The 16,116-nt window shown below is 40.4% G+C and overlaps 1 protein-coding gene across 1 annotated transcript in view; it reads left to right on the top strand.

Annotated features, from left to right (window-relative positions):
• Positions 1–16,116, top strand: part of LOC132822644 (cadherin-22-like) — a 725,287-nt gene that overhangs the window by 502,977 nt on the left and 206,194 nt on the right. The gene's annotated exons all lie outside the window — the stretch shown is intronic.

Genomic DNA, 16,116 nt, shown 5'->3' with positions numbered 1-16,116 from the left:
GGTTTGCATTCAGCACAGCTAACCTAGTTTCTCACTCTTACCTTGTATAATCTTCAGCATCTGCAGTTATTTGTTTCATTCAGTATATAAAGGAAAGTCATAATGTTTAAATTAGGGTTAGTGTGAATGTATGTGGATTTATGATATTACAAAGAAGATTGGTAAATTGCAGATGTAGTTTGCCATGTGGAAATATGGTGAAAACTGTAACATGGACCAAAAAAGGGCAGGACTGGATATTAAATATTTGTGGACACAAACTGTTCAGGAAAAAGTAGGAAAGGAGAAAGAGGTATAACAGCAAAGTTATGGGGAGATGACAGTAATCAGAAAGAGAGTATTCTAGAGGGGTCAAGGATTGAAACTTTTTGGTTAGAGCTAAGGAATAAAAAAAATTTACTTACACTGCATTGTGTATTTTATTGACTGTGAACTAATGGGAAGGGTATCGGGAACAAATTTGCAAGAAAATTGTAGAGAAGCGCAAGAACTATAGTAATAATGGGAAGTAAGCTTTCCCTTGATATTTTTGTATCATCTCACCTCAAAAGTCTGTCAAGGGATAAATCCACTCCTGTCATCCTAAGTTCCACTGCTTATAAAAAAAAACTTTAAAAACATTTCCAGAAAAATTATCTGAAGAGACTTATTCCAAATTATCAGTTTTGATGGTTGTACTGATTCAGTATGGTTAAGAATGAGGTTGGAGGAGTGTATTATTGCTCTAATCCCACTTCTTCCTGTGTGACAACATCAAATAAAAACAAAAGTTCCCAGTTACTGCAATGACCAATTAAATAACTTGCCACGATCAGATTTTAAATTAAGAAAGAATTATCGACTTGTTTTCCTCAATAAATGCAACATTATTTATTTAACAGCCAAAGCTACTCAAATTAAGATGTAAAATTTGCCAACACGTATGCTCTGTAATATGGGATAATGAATGTTAATCCATTGAAATAACACAAAACACATTTTTAGGCACACAACTTCACACACCAGGTAAAAGATAAAGAACAGATTTCTCTGCAGATTGACTTTCAAAGGAAAAAAAAACACTTTGGTCAATGGGTTTTGGATCTTGAGGAATAAGATCAAGTATGGAATCTATCATCTTCTGATCCAGTGGTCTGGTACTCACAGTCAGGTGACTAAATTGATACAGTGGTCTATGAAGTGTTGTCAGATGTAGTTTGCTCATGAAATACAAGATTTAGATGTTGTTTCACTAACTGTTCTAGAAGAACAAACAAGTTACATGCTGAATAAAAGGGATTTTCCAGAAACAGGAAACATCAAAATGGCAACACCTTCCTCACCTCTACCCTCTCCCTTCCCACCCCACACCCCTCACCCTACCCCACAGAATATCAGAACAAGCTCAACAGCCCCTTTCAAACAGCCCCAGGTCTCCATCAAAACAAGCAGTGATTACAAGGTGTGTGATTTCCAAAGAAGTCTCATTCAAAGAAAATGTTCTGATGTCCGCAGTAAAATTTTAATGACCTTTTAAAGAAACTAAATGTTTTTATGTATCTGTCACCATGTTAGATCTTGATCTATCAACCTGACATTCTAACCTCAGGATTAGACAGAGCAACATGGTTGGAATTATATGTGATTTCCCATAAGCCATATTATGTTAATCAATTAGAGCTGAACTGTTCGAGCCCAAAGCACTAATCCTAAAATACCATTTATTAGTCAGAGTCAGATTTTAAACCATAGATTTATGAGAGTTTACAAGAATGTTCTTTTTTTTGTTGAAACCTAAGACAAGAGTGTAGCAAAGTCATCCTATATTTATAAAGGCTTCCATTTATGGTGACGCTTTAATATAGCAAAACTGCCTCAGGAATGTCACAGTACAATCAGCCAAAAGCTGATCCACAGCCAAAGAAATATTGAAGTAGATAATAGGTTTATAAAATCACAAGGAGCATGGATAGGATGAAAATGGGGTGGCACAGTGGTTAGCACTGCTGCCTCATAGCGCTAGGGACCCGGGTTCAATTCCAGCCTTGGGTGACTGTGTGGAGTTTGCATATTCTCCCCATGTCTGCGTGGGTTTCCTCCCACAGTCCAAAGATGTGCAGGTTAGGTGAATTGGTCGTGCTAAATTGCATGTAGAGTTAGGTGCATTAGTTAAGGATAATGGGTCTGGGTGGGTTGCTCTTTGGAGGGTCGGTGTGGACTAGTTGGGCCAAAAAGGTCTGTTTCCACACTGTAGGGAATCTAATCTCATCTAATAGCCAAGGTCTTTTTTTCCCAGAGTAAGGGAGTCCAAAACTAGAGGCATTGCTTGAAGGTGAGAGAGGAAAGACATAAAAGGAATCTGAGAGGCAACTTTTTTTTTACAAAGAGTGTATGGAATGAGCTACCAGAGGGGGTGATTGAGACTGGTACAATTACAACATGTAAAAGGCATCAGGATAGGAATGGTTTACAGGGATATGGGCCAAATGCTGGCAAATGGGTCTACGTTTGTCAGTGTGGACAAGTTGGACTGAAGGGTCTGTTTCTATACTGTAAAACTCTATTACAAGGTAGCCTTTGAGCAGGTTTTGAAGGCAGAGAGAGGCCACAGGTTGAGGGAGGAAATTCTGGGCTTAGAATCTAGATAGCTTAAAGCAGGACTGTTATTGCTGGGGCAAGGGAAGTAGAGGATGCACAAGGATTATGTTTATTTTAGCAATGGAAAGGGATAGGTACATAATGCAGGGCAAGAGTTATTGCTGGGGTAAAGGCAATTATGATGCGATTAGGCTAGATTTAGGATGCATAGGATGGAGAAGGAAACTGCAGGAGATGGGTACAATCGAAATGTGGAGCTTATTCAAGGAACAGCTACTGCGTGTCCTTGATAAAGGTGTACCTGTCAGGCAGAACTGAAGTTGTTGAGCGAGGGAGCTACGGTTTTCTAAAGAAGTTAAATCCCTTACCAAGAGGAAGAAAGAGGCTTATGTTAGGATGAGATGTGAAGGCTCAGTTAGGGCGCTTGAGAGTTAGCCAGGAAAGACCTAAAGAGAGAGCTAAGAAGAGCCAGGAGGTGACATGAGAAGTCATTGGCAGGTAGGATCAAGGAAAGCCCTAAGCTTTCTATAGCTATATCAGGAATAAAAGAATGACTAGAGAAAGATTAGGGCCAATCAAGGACAGTTTGGAAAGTTGTGCATGGAGTCTGAGGAGATACGGGAAGTGCTAAATGAATATTTTTCATCAGTATTCACAGTAGAAAAAGACAATTTTGTCAAAGAGAATACTGAGATGCAGACTACTATTCAAGATAGGATTGAGGTTCACAAGGAGGAGGTGTTAGCAATTCTGGAAATTGTGAAAATAGATAAGTCCCCTGGGCCAGATGGGATTTATCCTAAGAGTCTCTGGGAAGCCAGGGAGGAGATTGCAGAGGCTTTGGCTTTGATCTTTACATCATCAGGAATAGTGGCAAAAGACTAGAAGACTAGAGGATAGCAAATGTTGTCCCCTTGTTCAAGAATAGGAGTAGAGACAACCCTGGTAATTATAGACTGGTGAGCCTTACTTCGGTTGTGGGTAATGTGTCAGAAATGGTTATAAGAAATAGGATTTATAATCATCTAGAGAGGAATAAATTGATTAGGTATAGTCAACACAGTTTTGTGAAGGGTACAACATGCCTCACAAACCTTATGGAGTTCTTTGTGATGGTGACCAAACGGGTGGATGAGGGTAAAGCGGTTGATGTGGTGTGTATGGAATCCATTTGATAAGGTTCCCCACGGTAGGCTATTGCACAAAATACAGAGGCATGGGATTGAGAGTGATTTAGCAGTTTGGATCAGAAGTTGGCGAGCTGAAAAAAGACACAGGGTGGTGGTTGATGAGAAATGTTCATCCTGGAGTTCGGATACTGGTGATGTAACGCAAGGATCTGTTTTGGGGCCAATGCTGCTTGTCATTCTCTTAAATGATCCAGATGAGGGCATAGAAGGATGGGTTTGTAAATTTGCAGATGACACTAAGGTTGGAGTTGTGGATCGTGCTGAAGAGTGTTGCAGGTCACAGTGGGACATAGATAAGCTCCACAGCTGGGCTGAGACATGGCAAATGGAGTTTTATGCGGACAAGTATGAGGTGATTCACTTTGGAAGGATCAACAGGAATAAAGAATACTGGGTCAAAAGTAAGATTCTTGGTATTGTAGTTGAGCAGAGAGACTTTAGTGTCCATGTACATAGATTTCAGAAAGTTGACACCCGGGTTGATAGGGTTGTTAAGAAGGCATACAGTGTGTTAGCTTTTATTGGTAGAGGGATTGAGTTTCGGAGCCACGTGGTCATGCTGCAGCTGTACAAAACTCTGGTGTAGCTGCACCTGGATATTTGTGTACAGTTCTGGTCACCGCAATATTAGAGAGGGTGTGGAAGTTTTGGAAAGGGTTCAGAGGAGATTGCCTGGTATGGAGGGACTGTCTTATGAAGAAAGGCTGAGGGACTTGAGGCAGTTTTCGTTAGAAGAAGGTTGACAGGTGACTGAATTGAGACCTATAAGATAACCAGAGGGTTAGTTAAGTTGGACAGTGAGAGCCTTTTTCGGTTGGCGATGGCTAGCACGAGGGGACATCACTTGAAATTGAGGGGTGATAGATATAGGACACAAGTCAGAGATAGCTTTTTTACTCAGGAGTATTAGGGGTGAGAAAATGTGTTGCTGGAAAAGCGCAGCAGATCAGGCAGCATCCAAGGAGCAGGAGAATTGAAGTTTCGAGCATGAGCCCTTCTCCTGCTCCTTGGATGCTGCCTCACCTGCTGCGCTTTTTCAGCAATACATTTTCAGCTCTGATCTCCAGCATCTACAGTCCTCACTTTCTCCTAGTATTAGGGGTGTGGAATGCACTGCCTGCAACAGTAGTAGACTCGCCAACTTTAAGGGCATTTAAATAGTTATTGGATAAACATATGGATGAAAATGGAATCGTGTAGGCTTCAGATTGGTTCCACAGGTCTGTACTATGGTGTAATGTTCTATGATTCAGAGCTGGAATAATGCAAAATTCTTGGGTGATAACAGTGCTGGAAGAGGTTTTAGAGATAGCAAGGGACAATCCCGTGGAGAGATTTGAACACCAGTGAAGACTTTTATAGTCGAGGTATTGCAGAACAGCAAGTCAAAGTGGGTCAAAGGTTGGCAAATGAGAATATGTGCAATTTAGGATTGGCCAGTAGAACTTTTGATGACGCCGGATTTATGGATGATGGTTGATTGGAAAGAAGCCAGGCTGAACATTAGAAAAATAAAATTAGATGGAACAAAAACATGAACATATGTTCAAAAAAAAATTAATATAGATTAGATTAGACTTACAGTGTGGAAACAGGCCCTTCGGCCCAACAAGTCCACACCGACCCGCCGAAGCGCAACCCACCCATACCCCTACATTTACCCCTTACCTAACACTATGGGCAATTTAGCTTGGCCAATTCACCTGACCCGCACATCTTTGTGACTGTGGGAGGAAACCGGAGCACCCGGAGGAAACCCACGCAGACACGGGGAGAACGTGCAAACTCCACACAGTCAGTCGCCTGAGTCGGGAATTGAACCCGGGTCTACAGGCGCTGTGAGGCAGCAGTGCTAACCACTGTGCCACCGTGCCGCCCATACTTTCAGAGTTGGGCTGAAAAATGGTAAACTGAACAGGGAAAAGAGTAACTTATGTTTTCCATTGTCCAGCTCAGTTCTCCTGACTTGCAGCTAAACTTATATTGCTCATCAGTTCATGTTTTGCTCATTGGTTGCCCTCAGTCATTAAAGTGAGATAAAAATGAAGAATCCTCTTACTAAAAAAAACTCCTCATTCTGATTGAATTCTCTCCGAAATCCAAAGAAACTTCAATCCATAGAATGACTTCAAATTCTTTCAGTACCTATCTCACTGGTTAAGCTTTATTATATAATGTTCTTGCTGAGTTTTCAATAAAAGATTAAATCCAGTAGCTATAAGCTATCCAACAACAATTTAAAGCTTTGACGTTGCTAATGCTGACTGCAAGCAGGAACCTGTTTAAAATGGATGGAATCCATTCTTATGGAGTTCTATATACTTTGGTGAAGAGAGAAATAACTGGAAGATTCTGTTGACTTGTGACCCCATAGACCAGTTGTTGTGATACAGCAACAAAGCTGATGATCTTTGATGCCATGATGTGACACTTCTATTCACTCACTTAACATAAGGACGAGGCATGGTTCATGTAACACTGAAGAATTCAATTAACTTTGTTACAGCTCCTGGTACTTACATATGCACATTATAATCACAGGTTCTTGCACATCTGGGTTCAAGGTAAGCAATTTGGATATAAACAGCAGCATATTTCCCCAACATGTCATGCTGCAAGAAGACAGCTCTTAATAAGGTGGTGACTGAGAACTTCACCACTAGGTCATATGCCAATTTAGGAAGATAACATTGTGAGCATGCCCATTAAAGATACCTTGCATATCTACTGTGAGACATATCACAAGCCTAGTCCTGCTTCTTGGACACAGGAGGTTGCCATCTCTTTTCTTGAACAGTAAACAGGGCAATTATTCAATTATCTCAACAACATACATTATACTAACTGTCTAATACGGCTATCATTTTGATTGACATACCAGTTTGATTGACAGATCTATGTTAATCCAAGCAGATTTCTTGTATTATTCATGGGTTGTGGATGTCGGTAATTCCTAATCAGTTAAGAGTTATAGAATCCCTACAGTGTTGGAGTAGGCCCACTGAGTCCACAACAACCCTCCAAAAAGCATCCGACCCAGACCCACCCCCTACCCTATCCCTGTGACTCTACATTCCCCATTGGCTAATCCCCCTAACTTGCACATCCCTGGACACTATGGGTAATTTAGCATGGCCAGCCCACCTGACCTGCGCATGTTTGGACTGTGGGAGGAAACCTTAGCACCTGGAAAACCCATGCAGATGTCGGGAGAATGTGCAAACTCCACACAGGCAATCATCTGGGGCTAGAATTGAACCCTGGTGCTGTGAGGCAGCAATGCTGACTACTGAGCCACTGTACTACCCTATCACATTACTGTGGGTCTGGAGTTACATTAGGCCAAACCAGGTCAGGACAGTGGTTTCCCTACCTGAAGAACATTAGTGAACCTAATGAGTTTTTGCAACAATTGACAATAGTTCATGGTTATCTTTAGACTCTTAACACTAGAATTGCTATTGAATTCAAATTCCCCTATCTATATCTTGGTGGGATTCATACCCAGGCCTCCAAAACGCTGGAGTCATAGTCATAGAGATGTACAGCATGGAAACAGACCCTTTGGTTCAACCCATCCATGCCGACTAGACATCCCAATCCAATCTAGTCCCACCTGCCATCACCCGGCCCATATCCCTCCAAACCCTTCCTATTCATATACCCATCCAAATGCCTCTTAAATGTTGCAATTGTACCAGCCTGCACCACTTCCTCTGGCAGCTCATTCCATACTTAGATTTCTGGATAAATAGTGATATCGTTTGAGAATAATAGTGGTCTATTAGTGATAATTCTACTAGACCATTGCCTTCCTTGCACAATTATAAACGTGCATGGATTTTTGAACTTCTGTACTTTAATACAAAGAACAGGTATTCCAAACCCAAAATGCATGGTGATTGTTCAGGTTAAATGATCAGACTGATGAATTTGAGTTTCAGACCAATCGCCTTCACTTCAGAATGGAAATCTCCTTGGCGTAAATAAGTTGTGATTTCGCCAGGAAGGAACAGCATACCTTGACAACAACAACTTGCACTTGTGTAGCAGCATAGGCACTTCACTGAAGTGTTTTCAAACAAACCTTGAGGTAAGAAGACATTTGGGAGGGTCACCAAAAATTTAGCGCTGAAGGAGATTCTGAAAGGAGGGAGAGTCAGAGAGGTTTACTGGGCAAATTGCATAGCTCACAGCTTAAACAGACAATAGACAATAGACAACAGGTGCAGGAGTAGGCCATTCAGCCCTTCGAGCCTGCACCGCCATTCAATATGATCATGGCTGATCATTCCTAATCAGTATCCGCTTCCTGCCTTATCTCCATTACCCTTGATTCCACAATCCTTGAGAGCTCTATCTAACTGTACACAAATATCCAAGTGAAGGTGTACCAGAGTTTAGCACCTTTAAGATTGGGGATGTGCCAGAGCCTAAAATTTGAAGAGCTGTCCACGGAGAGTTGGAGAGCTAGATCATGTGACAGCAATAAATGATGAAGGAATTTGAAATGAAGAATGATATTTTTTTTTTAAATTGAGGCATTGCCAGGCCAGTATCCATTTGGAGATCAGTGTGCAAGAGTGACTTTTTGTCCATACCTTGTGTGAGTCAGGATATACAAAGCAGTTTTGAATAAGCTCCAGTTCATGCAGGGTAGAGGATGGAAGGCTATTCATGACACTATTGACATTGTCAAGTCTGTTTTTGAATGGCAGATGGGCTGAGACAGGGATAGAATCTGGCAATGTTATGGAGATGGAATGTGGTGGTCTTTGGATGTAAAAGATACATGATTGCAGCTTCCCTCGGAGTGAAAGAGGGTGTCTCAATGCTGTGAATTGTCTAGTTCAGCTCAAACAATGACCACTGAGAGAGGTGAAGTTCAAGGCTAGTAATGAGGCTTGTGTAGGATTCAAAGATAGTATCTTTGGATCTCCCAATATTTGGCTGGAGGAAACTAGAAGTCAAACAAATAGTACAGTAGTTCAGTGAAAAGAACAAGAGAGATACTAAGGAAGTGGAGCTGGACATTCTCTGTGCACATGTAGCACTGACTTTTCAGTCTTTGAGTGACATTGAAAAGATACAGCATGTGGATGGGAAATAGATGGAGGCCAAGGAACTTGTAACGTAACTAAAGGGAAGTAAATCATTGCTGTTACTGTAGCTGATATGAACTATACATGGATATGGAAGTGCATAACTTTTTCACAAATTTTGTTAAAACAGAATGGGCATCAGTGTAGTGCTCAGACCCAAAATGAGTAATGTTCTCAAAACTAAAGGAAAATAATCCAAAATTATAAAAGCCGAAAGAACTGTGGATATTCCAAAACTTCTGAGGAAGGGTCACTTGACCCAAAACATTAACTCTGATTTTTTTCCACAGATGCTACCAGACTTGCTGAGCTTTTCCAGCAATTTCTGATTTTATAATCCAAATGTATGGCCATCTGTCCATTGTAAAGAGATTACACAATAAGGAAATTTTGTGTTGTCTGCACACAGGAGATTACATCACATCCCGTACCATATCGTGAGGCATAATGCTTTGAGTCAGTCAGTTGACCTTAATCAGAAGTTTGACTGAGGTCAAATCTTCTTTTTAAGTAAATAACTGAAAATTAATGGACAGTGATCCTCTTTTATCATCTGAATCCTAAAATTGGACTACGCTCTTTAAATCCACTGAGAGCCATCAGAATTATTTATAGGGCAGATGTAAATTCTTCTTGTAGAGTATGGTTTCTATTTGTTCCACTGGTTAAGAAATGTATTATGCTGATTGATGTCGTACCTTTGAATTCAGCACTGCATTGCCAGGTTATTTTAGATTGTGAATTATGAATTTTGCTTTCACTTATTCCGAGTAGCTTCCTTTATAAACTTCCTTTATAAACTTTATAAGACAGTTACAGAATATTTTCTAAATTATGACCTGTTCCATATTGCTGCTCTCTTTAATTGGCTGTGCTTTAATAAATTGATGGAACAGTTATAATTGTGAAAGGGGCTTGTGTGTAGTAGGGAAACAACTGAAAACTTTTAAGTGTGACACAAATAAAAAGTATTTTGAACCAGAACTGAGCTAATTAAAGTCTATTTCTGGCCAGAGCTAATCAAGTCAGTTCTGTTTTTGAATGGATTTATCTCTGATGTCTTTGAGAATCTAATTTTCCACTCTTACTAAGTCAAGCAAGACCAACAACTCTGTGGGATTATGATTGTATCCTATTGTTGTATTTAACTTTATTGTACATACTGATCCTTTGCCAAAATTCTTGAATGTAGCTGTAAATCATTGTTACTTTACATAGGAGGACTTGGCAATTAGATGCCTCAAACTGAACAAATGGAGTGGTTGCAGAAAAGTTAAACCAAACACATTTCTCCCTATTTTATTCATCAAAGTTATGAATACTGGAGCCAGAAAAATTAACTTGGTCCCTGTGAATTAATTGAAGAACAGACGCAGTAGTGTGCAATTCTTCAACTTCACCATGCAGTGTTTACTCAACATTATTGAAATTTTGCAGCTCTTGCTAGAGGCTTTTCCATACCTGGTTTATGTTCTGTAATGAAAAAACTTCATCTTATTAATGAGGCTTCAGCCCAATTCACACTCAGCAACTTGCTCCAAAAGCACTGCTCACATTTCAACAGCCACAGCACATTCTGTCATAGCAACTAAGGCAATCTCCACAATTCTATAACAAACAGGATTCTCAATAAAACAGAAAAGAACATTCGAACAGAAAATTCAGTTTCACCTATTTCCCAATGCTAAAAGACACTTTAACAGACTCCAGGAAGCAGATCTGCATTTTCACTCACATTTAATCAGTTTCTCCTTGAACCATATGATGAGTGTGCACAGTTTTATTCAAATTCATTCATTGCATTCAAGATATATTGGTTACATCATACAGACAAACACAAAGGAGTGAAATCTATTGCATAAGGTAATGATTCTGACAGACTTAATGTTAAAGCTGCATTAAGCTTTACTCAATCTGATGATGTCATACGACCTTGAAGTGGAAAATAAAGGTGAATTTGTGCATGAGACACTAGTGGAGTTAGTTATGTCAGATATGTTCATCTTAAGTAATTATGGCTAACTAGTGCCACATGTATCTGTTGCTATCAGATAATAAACTATCTCCTGTGATGTGAGCCAAGTTCCTCTTCATGTTAAGACTCATCACTTCATAAAGTCATAGAATCCCTGAAGTGTGGAAGCAGGTCATTCGGCCCTTTGAGTGCACACTGACACTCTGAAGAGCATCCCACCCAGATCCATCCACCATCCCCCACCCCCATCCCCAATCCCTGTAACCCTGCATTTCCCATGGCTAACCCACCTGCCTGTACAACCCTGGCACTATGGGCAATTTAGCATGACCAATCCACCTAGACTGCACACATTTGGACTATGAGAGGAAACCGGGACACCCAGAGGAAAACCACGCAGACACAGGGAGAATTTGTTGTTGATCCTCTACCACTGGTAACCAGATTGAAGTTCAAGAAACAGACTCGTAAAGTATTTGGGTTCTTCAGAACAAAGAATTAATAAGTTACTTAGACATGAGGAAAAACTTTGCATTAAGCAAGCAGTTTGGAACTGGAATGCGTTCTACCCAACACAGCTTTGTGGATTGTAACTGTTCAAGAAGCAACTGACCACTTTCTTCTCAGGGGAATTTGGAGATGAACAATCAATGCTGACTCAGCCAGCAACACCAACGTCCCATGAACAAATTTGAAAAGATTTGAATTCTCTTGACCTGGTAGTCTGGTGGCCAAGAGGTGGAGGAGGGGAGTGGTAGTGAAGGGCTGTTTGGAGGAGGTGTGGGGGTGTGGGGGGTGGGGAGTGTGGTAGTGGAGTGCTGGGTCGAGGATGCCAGTGGAACCAAGTTGAGACATCTCTCTTCCATGATCATGGAGGGGAATGTCTCAGGTGTAATTTGGGAAACAGTTAGGATTCTCGTAGGACAAAGGACTAAGCCAATTTATATATTTATGACCCGAAATCTGTGTAATTTAGCATGCCAATTCACAATATGTCAGCCAAGTTGATGGACACCTCCTTCAATGGCAATCCATGGAGGTCTATCGAAGCCCAAGGTTCAATCACCCAAGACAAGCCATGCAGAGGTCTCCTGGCCCTCTCCTAATGTTCGTTTGGAAGGAGTTTGCCCTTTGACCTGATGGCAGTCTCCTCTGTTTTATCAATTTAATTTAAAGCTCTGAGGCACCTCTATGGCAGTCTCAAGGTCACCCACTTGCCTCAGTAGCACCCACCTCCCCTCGACTAAAATGGAAGAGTTACCTGACCTCTGATTATGACATACATGGAAGCAGCAATTTGGAGGTCACTGTCAGGTATATCGCTGAGCCAGTCTCACTATCAGTCTCTGGACTGCCAATGTTCCTGATGTCCAGGCTGCAAAAGCCCACAGTAAAGCCTTATCCTCTCCTGCATGCTACTTGCCTGTTTTCTCTGATGTTTCTTTAAAGAAACCAGTGAAATTGATCAAACAAGACAATTCCTTTCCAGACTCATGTTGACTTCTTCAACATTTTTTTTCATCTCCATTTGTTTGTCTTACTTAAGGAGGACTTTGACTTTTTTTTTGTCTCGCCGATGATAATCTGCCTGGTCTGTAAGTTCCTGATTGAAGGGCTCCGACCTGAAACATCGATTCTCCTGCTCCTCAGATGCTGCCTGACCTGCTGTGCTTTTCCAGCAACACACACACACAACTCTGATCTCCAGGATCTGCAAACCTCACTTTCTCCTAGTCTGTAAATCCCCAGACATATTTCCATCTTTCTTCTTAAAAACGGATAGCGCATTAACTATCAGAATGTCCTTTGGTATGACATCTTTCATCTCATGCATGATGAAATGTGTGCAATCAAATCTTTGCAAGCAGTCCATTCAGATCAGACCATTTCTCCTCTTGGTATTTGACTGTTTTTTTTGTCTTTTTATTTTAAATGTTATTCTAATTTCATCTTCTAATGTCAAGGCCAACTGATTTGTCTTCCCAGTAAACACTGAAGTAAAGTAATTACTCCAATATTCCTGCTATTTTCATTATCATTGTTTCTGATTGAAATTGTCCATCACTTAGTGACACTATTCTCATACTATTATTATTTATGTGACTGTGGAACATATTGCTATTTTGTTTTATGTTCCTTGATAATTTAAAACCTCTTGCATCTCTCCTTGTATCATTACTGTCAAGCCAGGGAACTAACCTGGTTCAAAGCTTTATCGGGTATGAAATGCCTATCTGGTGAATTAACTTGCCTTAGTTTGTCAGACCATTGATTTTAGGAGCTGGGACTTCATATTGTGGTTGTACAGGATGTTAGTGAGGCCCCTTTTTGAGTACTGTGTACAGTTCCGGTTGTCCGGCTATTGGAAGGATGCTACTAAATTGAAGAGGGTGCAGAAAAGATTTACAAGGATGTCATCGAGATTGGAGAGTTTGAGTTATAAGGAGAAGATAGATAAACTAGGACATTTTTCATTGCAGCAGAGGAGACTGAGGGGTGACCTTTATAGAGGTTTATAAAATCATGAGGAGCATAGATTAGGTGAACAGCAAGGGCCTTTTCGCTAGAGTTGGGGAGTTCAAAACTAAAGGGCATAATTTTGAGGTGAGAGGAGTAAAATTTAGAAGGGACCTGAGGTGCACTGCTAGAGAAAATGCAGGTACAGTGACAGCATGGAAGAGATATTTGGATAGATACATGAAGAGGAAAGGTTGAGAAGGGTATGGGCCAACTGTGTTTAGTTTAGGTAACTTGGTCGGCATGGATGAGTTGGACCCAACAGTCTGTTTCTGGACTGTAAGATTCTATAACAGAATCATTGACATGTTTGGGCAACAGAAACAACATGTCTTGGTAGAGTTAAACAGTCCAAGTGTCAACCAATGTATCAAATTAATGTACTAGTCTCTTGCCACATATAGTTGTGAAACATTATGGAGAATTAAACAATTTTGTGGGAAGAGGAGGTGACACAAACATCTCCGACTCAATGATGAGGGAACCCAGCATGACAGTGGAAAAATCAAATTTGAAGCATTTGCAAAAATATTTGGCGAGAAGTATCCAGTAGATAATCCATCTCAACATCACGGATGCCAGTTTTCATCCAATTCAATTCTCTGCATATGCTGTTAAGATATGGCTGATGGCAATGTTACCAAAACATGCCATGGGATCCATAACATTTCTATTGTAATGCAGAATACTTGTGCTCCAGGAATTGCTGCACTCCTACTCAAACCTTTTCAGTACTGCTACAATGCAAAATCTACAGAACAGTGTGGAAGTATATCCTGGCAACAGGAAGCTAGTCAAGTCCAATCTAGGCAATGACCACTCAGTCATTTGCGAAGTTATTGAAGGAGTTGTTGATAGTCCTATCGATCTGTGTTTGCTCAGCAATAACCTGTTCACTGACATTTACTTTGGGTTGTGCTAACGCCACTTGAATCTTGATTTCATTATAACCTTGGTCCAAAAATGGACAAAAAAAATTGAATTTCGGAGGTAAGGTACGAATGACTGCTTTAGACATTAAAGTAGTCCTTAACGTTTCATTTGGCATCAAGGAGGCGTGACAAATTTGAAGTCAATGGATACCGGAGAAAAGCTCTCCACTGGTTGGAATCAAACAGGAAACGGTCGTGTTTGTTGGAGACCAAACACTTCAATCCCTGGATATTGTTACAGCAGCTCCTCAGGTCGCTGTCCAAGACTCAACCATCTTTAACTCCTTCATAATTGACCTTCCCCTCATCATAAGGCCAGAATTGCGAATGTTTGCCAATGATTGCAAAATGTTCAGCACAATTTGTGACTCCTGAACTAGGGAAGAACTCCATGTCTGCAAGCTACAGAACTGGACAACATTTGGGCTATGTTTCAATAACATTCTTACTATAGAAGTACCAGTTAGTGATCATCTCCAGAAAATTAGTTACCAATCATCTCCTAATCGTTCTAATGTCACTGCTCGAATATGAGATTGTAATCTTCAGAATTTGCACAAATGTCTAAAATTACCTTGCCAGCAGAAATTCTTTTCATCTGATCTCCTATATTTGTTCCACTAAATACTCTGCAAGGCCATCTCTTTCAAATTGCTAGGAAATAAACCCTTTGCTGTACAGTGCATCCAGATGTTTTAATCCTTAGAATTAAGATTTCCTACTAGTAACTTAGTACTGCTCTCCCTCTAATATATCTTTGAAATGAGGGACTGAAAATGGCTCAGAATACTCCAGATGTGGTCTAACCAGGTCTTTGTATAGCTGAAGCAAGACTTTTATCCTGTGATATTCTAGGTGTAAAGGCCAGTTGTCCATATCTGGATTATTTTCTGGTCGTCATATTTTAATGTACCCACAGTCTAGTCTTTGCATCAAAACTATTTCTTGCGTTTTGCCATTTCGCTTGTCCTAGCTTTTTTTTAATCAAAAGTGGATGACAGCACTTTTGCCTAAAGTTTTCAGTTTTGCAAATTCACTCAATCTATTAATATCTCAGATTCCATTTATCCCACTTTCAATACCTTCCATCTTTGTGTCATCAGCAAACTTGGAAACAAGTACTTTAACTGACCACTTGAAAGCAATTAATTTTGGAGTACACAAGTGCAGATGAGAGAGAAAGGTAGGGTCTCTGGACTGATAATGCAGACTTTTAATGGTTCCTTCTAAATCATATTTATCTTCACAAGTACTAGTATTAATCGTCAAGATCAGATTTTCTCCTTCAGGTTGCTGTAATTGGATAGTACAGAAATCAAGATAAATCTAGATGTGTTATAAAAATGTAATTCATGTGATAGAGTCCAACTCATGATTTAGGTTTGCAAATTTCATTGCTTTTGATGTCTGCCAAAAAACAAATTCCAAATCCTTGTCAGCTACTTCATCCCCTGGCTGACCATTGTCTCAGGCTCTGCTAAATTGTTCAGGACCCAGTGCCCAGTTTAACTTAAATCTCCTCCGCAAAACTGCCTCCCACCTGCTGCTCTATAACATTGCCCTCCTTTGGCTTGATTCAGGCCATTTGTTGAAATACTCATCCTTGGCATGGTCAATCCTGGACTTGACTGTTCCATTACCTTCCTGACCTGTCTCATCATTCCACAAATTTCAGATCAACTTGCTGCCTGCATTTTATCCTGTACCATGTTCTATTTACCCTGCACACCTATCCTTGCCAACTCTAACTTTCCGAAAACATTCCAATTTAAAATTCTCGTCCTCCTGTTTAAATGCATTCTGCATCTCTGCTATTTCTGTAG

The sequence above is a fragment of the Hemiscyllium ocellatum genome, chromosome 15 (assembly GCF_020745735.1).
Source record: "Hemiscyllium ocellatum isolate sHemOce1 chromosome 15, sHemOce1.pat.X.cur, whole genome shotgun sequence".
Classification (NCBI taxonomy): domain Eukaryota; kingdom Metazoa; phylum Chordata; class Chondrichthyes; order Orectolobiformes; family Hemiscylliidae; genus Hemiscyllium; species Hemiscyllium ocellatum.
Note: the sequence above shows the minus strand (reverse complement) of the source record. Positions and strands in the feature narration are given on the sequence as shown.